This window comes from Bison bison, unplaced genomic scaffold, assembly GCF_000754665.1.
Source record: "Bison bison bison isolate TAMUID 2011002044 unplaced genomic scaffold, Bison_UMD1.0 scf7180017864032, whole genome shotgun sequence".
NCBI classification, from domain to species: Eukaryota; Metazoa; Chordata; class Mammalia; order Artiodactyla; family Bovidae; genus Bison; species Bison bison.
In genome coordinates, this window is record NW_011494604.1 from 4949051 (window position 1) to 4955118 (window position 6068).

General features: G+C 41.3%; 1 protein-coding gene and 1 pseudogene across 1 annotated transcript in view; one reads left to right on the forward strand and one right to left on the reverse strand.

Moving 5' to 3' along the window:
• The window catches only part of PAK2 (p21 protein (Cdc42/Rac)-activated kinase 2), a 91127-nt gene that overhangs the window by 26990 nt on the left and 58069 nt on the right, over positions 1-6068 (forward strand). The window lies entirely within an intron of this gene.
• On the reverse strand, positions 4204-5840 carry LOC104984554 (annotated as a pseudogene).

Sequence of the window (6068 nt, forward strand, 5' to 3'; positions counted from 1 at the left end):
TAATCCCAAACTCCTAATATATCCTTCTTCCCCACCTTTCCCCATTGGTAACCACAAGTTTGTTTTCTGTGTGTGTTAAGTCTGTTACTGTTTCATAAATAAGTACATTTGTATCATCTTTAGATTCCATATACAAGTGATAATGATATTTGTCTTTGTTTTACTTCACTTAGTATAATAATCTCTAGGTCCATCTCTGTTGCTGCAAGTGGCATTATTTTATCTTTTTATGATTAATATTCCTTTGTATATATGTATCACATCTTCTTTATCTGTTTATCTGTCGATGGACAGTTAGGTTGCTTCCATGTCTTGACTATTGTAAACAGCTCTGCAATGAACACTGGGGTTGCACGTATCCTTTCAAACCTAGGTTTTCTCTATGCCCAGGAGTGGGATTACTGAATCATATGGTAGTTTTATTTTTAGTTTTTTAAGGAACCTTCACACTGTTTTCCATAGTGGCTGTACCAATTTATATTCCCACCAACAGTATAGGAGGGTTCCCCTTTCTCCACATGCTTTCCAGCATTTATTGATGATGGCCATTTTGAGTGGTGTGAAGAGATATCTCATTGTAGTTTTGATGTGCATTTCTCTAATAATTAGCAGTGTTGAGCATCTTTTCCTGTGCCTCTTGACAATCTGTTTATCTTCTTTGGAGAAATATGTATTTATTGACTAGATCTTCTGCTCTCCTGTTTCTTTTTTGGCCACACAGCTTGCAGGATCTTAGTTCCCCTACCAAGAATTGAATCTGAGCCCTCTGCAGTGGAAGCAGAGAGTCCTAACCGTTGTACCGTCAGGAAATTCTCCTATTCGTTTTTAAAAAATATTTTTTATTGATTTATTTTTGGCCATGCTGGGTCTTCATTGCTGCATGGGGTTTTCCGTAGTTGCGACGAGTGGGGGCTACTCTCTAGTTGCAGTGCACAAGCGTCTCCCTGAGGTGGCTTATCCTCTTGCAGAGCATGGGCTCCAGGGTATGAGGGCCTCAGTAGTTGTGGCACATGGGCTCAGTATTTGCAGCTCCCAGACTCTAGAGCTCAGCAGTTGTGGCATACAGACTTAGTTGCCTCTTTGGCATGTGGGCTCTTCCTGAATTAGAAATCAAACCCGTGTCTCCTGCATTGGCAGGTAGATTCTTTACCATTGAGCCACTAGGGAAGGCCCCCTGTCCATTTTTTGATTGGGTTGTTTGTTTTTTGATATTGAGCTCATGGGCTGTTTGTAAATTTTGGAGATTAATCCCTTGTCAGTTGCATCATTTTTGCAAATGTTTTTTACCATCTGTAGGTTGTCTTTTCATTTTGTTTATGGTTTCTTTTGCTATGCAAAAGCTTTTAAATTTAATTAGAACCCTATTTGTTTATTTTTGCTTTTATTCTCATTACTCTGGAAGGTGGGATCCAAAAAGATATTGTCTCAGTTTATGTCAAAGAGTGTTCTGCCTATTTTTTCCTCTAAGAGTCTTGTAGTATCTGGTCTTACATTTAGCTCTTTAATGCATTTTTATATTGGGTGTTAGAGACTGTTCTGATTTCATTGTTTCACATGTAGCTGTTCAGTTTCCCCAGCACCACTGATGGAGGACACTGTATAATCTTTTGCTTTTGAATTGCTTGAAGTCTTGGGTAGGAACACATTTAAAATAATAATTAATGATGCACAGTTGTAATTCATTGCCAAAGAATGTTCCAATATGTTAATGTAATTAAGAAAAAAACATGAGATAAAGAGTTGTTAGTAAGCTTGAATTCTGGTCTTAGTTCTGATAGTAATTAAATTTGTGTGACTTTAGGTAAACTGCTTACATTTTGGTGAGTCAGATTCTTCACAAAATAAGGAAATGGATCAAATGAATTCCAGTCCAACTTTAATACTCTCTGGATTTATTTTCCTGTGTAACTTGTTTTAAGAGGATGTGAGGGATCTTTCTGAACAGGGACAAACAAGCATGACCTTACATGGGAAATAATTTTTACTGAGCATTTGGATGGGTAAGAGAAAAGGATAAAGAAGACTTAAGAATAGAGAAATGTATACTCAAAGATGATTTAGGGCAAGAAAGCCTTGATATATTTGGGAAACATGAAGCATAGGATTTATGTGCATTCATATGAGATCAGATTGATTGGGTAGTAAATGGCCTTACATGGCAGAGTTTAGTAACTGCTGAAGAAGATAAAGTCAGGAAGAGTGTTATCATGTGTTATTTTTAGTCAACCAATTCTAACTTGCTGGGGTCTAGCCCTGGCTGATCCAGGGTATTTGAAGGAGAGACGGAGTCGGCGAGGATCAGGAAACAACTGCTTAATTAAACGTTAATTAAGGATATAAAGAGTAATAGAATAAGGATAGCTCAGTAGGAAAATTCAGTGAAGAAAAGAGGCTGAATAAAATTCCAAAGCAGGGAATTTACGTCACCTACGAAGGCCGCAGGCGTCCTCCCGTTCTCCCAAAGGAGAGGAGACACTAAGGCCTCCCCGGTCAGATCTTAGAAGCCCAGGCAAAATTAGTAGGCTTGACGAGCTTCCCCGCCTCAGAGGAAAAATTCAGCCAGAAGGTGAAAGAAAGAACGACATGGGGAGACCAAGTTTTGGTGAACAAGGCCCGCACTTTATTTTCCAAAGTAGTTTTTGTACCTTAAGTTATGCATAGAGGATAATGGGGGAAGGGGTAGAGTCATGCAAGGACAGCAGTTCCTGATCCTAATCAAAGCCAGGCTTTCAAACTTATCATATGCAAAAGTTTAGGTGATTTACGTCATCTTCTGGCCAGGAGGCCTGTTAACATTTTAAGACCCTTTCTTCAGAAAACTTATTTTTCTCTAAAGGTGATTAGTCAGGCGCCACCCTCCAAAAGCATTAAAGTTGCATTCCTATAGGGCAAAGGTGTGGTGGGCTACAACAAGAAAAAGAATTAAAGGTACTACTTACACCAATTATATTAATCAATACACTGCCAGGGACACAGCAGATAAGGGATATGGAGACTTAGCAGCAAACATTGGCCCAATAAGTAAAAAACCCTTCACCAATACAATTTCTAATCAGTCTTTTAACTACTCAAAGGAATCTGTGTTTAGACAGTTTAGAACATCTCCTGCCTCTCACAGTTGGGAAGCTCTGAACAATCACATGTGGCCGGAGAAACCTATTCAGGCAGGCTAGAGGATTTCCAAAGGAGTTTGTAGGTTGAAACACTGTCAAACCCAGGAATTATTAACTGGAGCTGTAAGCTAACTCTTTTTTCAGAGAGAGGTAGTGGGGGACAGCCCCCCGTAAAGTCAGAGGTGTAGGTGAAAGCACAAAGCAGAAAGTAGGCAGACTCTGGTTTTGGGGGTAAATGCTCGAGAATTTCCAGGGGGACTCCTGAGGCTCGATCCCGCCTTTGCGAATGCCGAGCCTCCTTCCTCATGACCTTTGCCACGGGCGGAGCTCGCTCCCAGCACTAACTTCTTTCTCTAAACAAAAACTGAATGTAAAGGAACTCTGGGAAGCTAGTTAGGGCTTCTTCTAACTGCTTCCTCTGAACAGCAGCTGAAGACAAGAGATTCTTTAGAGAGATCCTGAGATGACGTGATCAAGTCCTCAGCCAGGCTAGTGGCAGAGTGAGTCATCAGTGTTTTATCAAGAGTTATGCTTTTGTTTACTACTATCTAATCACTTATGAGGCATACTACTTAGAATTATCAACATTGGATTTGTCATCTTGAATAATTTTATTAGGGACTTATGTGACTCAAAATTTAGATTTTGTTTAAGCATGTGTTGCCTAACAGGGTGCATCATGTTAATTGGGGTTTCCTTGCAACATAGCTCTTTTAACTCTCTAATGTAGATAAAGAAGAAAGTTCTGAAACAGACAACAGCTCCTCTTTAGTTTTTTTTTTTTTCCTCTTTAGTTTTATTGAATCAAATTTGTACAGAAAATGTTAAAAATTACTCATGAAATATTAAAAATAGAGCAGTAAATAAAGTTTTTTTTTTTTAATAACCAAAGTATAAGGGCTGTGTTCTGAAATGTGCCTTGTTAACATTGTTGGCTTTAGGGCTTCTCTTGGCAGCTCAGCTGGTAAAGCGTCTGCCTGCAATGTGGGAGACCTGGGTTTGATCCCTGGGTTGGGAAGATCCCCTGGAAAAGGGAACTGCTATCCACTCCAGTATTCTGACCTCGAGAATTATAGTCCATAGGGTCACAAAGAGTCTGACACGACTGAGTGACTTTAACTTTCTGTGTTTTTTTTGCTGCAAAAAGCTTTATTGTTTCCATTTGGTCCAAGGCTTGAGAGAGGGCTCCAGGGTGTTAAAAAGCTGCCTCCTGGCTGCAGAGAGGGGCTTCAGGCAGCCCTGATGTTAGGTGGGTTCTTCAAAGGCCACTGGTCTCCAGAAGCTCCTAGTCATGCTTGAGGGTGAGCCTTTCGAAGAGATACTCGCCCAACCCAGCCTGGGGACCAGCCAGCCTGTGGAGGTTGGTCAGGTGGTCACCCATCTTCTTGATGAGTTTCACTTCCTCATCTAGGAAACGGTTCTCCAGGAAGTCACAGATGTGGGGGTCTCCGAGGGCAGAAGCCAGGCCATGCAGATCCAACAGGGCTTGATTCAGGTTCTTCTCTACGAGAAGGGTGGCTTCCATAGCGTCCTGGGTTTTACCCCACTCATATTGAGATGGCTTCTGCATGTCCAGGAAGAGGGCGCGGCCGCCACGCTGGTTTTGCAGTTTCAAGAGATGCTCTGCACCCTTGCGCTTCTTCTTGGCCAATTCGCGAAAAAAGTGACCCACACCCTCCAGGGCCACACTGTCGCGGTCGAAATAGCCCAGAGAGAGGTAGGTGTAGGAGGCCCGCAGTTGCATGTTAACCAGGCGGTTGACTGCGGCCTCCACCTCGGCAGAATAATTCTGACAAATCTGGGAGCTCATGATTGCTCGGTAATAATAAGGAGTTAAAAAGTGGTGGCTGGTCCTGGTGATCACGGACAGCTGAGTAGCTGACTCCAGAGGTTGCGACTGGAAAAAAGGTTGGAGGGTGGTCGGAGGCTGGAGCAAGGGGCGCCCCTGGGTCTGTTCCGTCCAAGCACTGTTGAAGCAAGAGACAGATCCGCGGGGCTGCGGAGCGCACTTCCTGACTTTAACTTTGGTGGTGGTGGTTTTCGTATAAATGACAATTAGGCTTTCTGGGTTTTGTCAATCAATGTCTTTCTGAGTTTTGTTACCAAAAAACAGTATAGTAATTACCTCTGCATATGTATAGGTTTTTAACTGTATTCAATATTTGATTAGGCTTTTGTGCCCCAGCTTGAAAGTCTAGCCATTGATTACCTTATTGATGTCAAAAATTTATTCTGTAGAATACAAGAGGAAATAAATATGGGTCTTCTGCTGCCTCAATAGCAGTTAGAAAAAAATGGGGAATCTGAGGGTAAAGTATGGAACAGGGATACACACTGAAGCAGCAGTTCTCAAAGAGTAGTCTGTGGTACCCTTGGGCTCTGTGAGTCAAAACTTTTTTTTCATAATAATACTAAAGTATTCTTTGCCTTTTTATACAGTGTTGACATTTGTGTTGATGATGTAAAAGCAGTGGTGGGTAAAACACAGTTCATTCATTTAAAGTATCTTGTTTAGCAAAATGGGAAGTATGCATAAGGTTCTTATGAAGTGTGAAATGGTTGTCTTACCGCTTATGTTGCTGAGCCCTTTTTCCTGGACCACCATTTTTATTTGGAAGAATGACAGACCCACTGAACAACTCTGGTTGTTCAGACTTAGATATTTGGCAGAAATTTTCTTGAAAATGAATAATGTGACAGAATATAAAGCAAGAGAGTTCCAGAAAAACATCTACTTCTGCTTTATTGACTATACCAAAGCCTTTGACTGTGGGGATCACGACAAACTATGGAAAATTCTTAAATAAGAGATAGGAATACCAGTCCACCTTATCTGCCTCCTGAGAAATCTGTATGCAAGTCAAGAAGCAACAGTTAGAACTGGACATGGAACAGCAGACTGGTTCCAAATCAGGAAAGGAGTATGTCAAGGCTGTATGTTGTCACCCTGTTTAT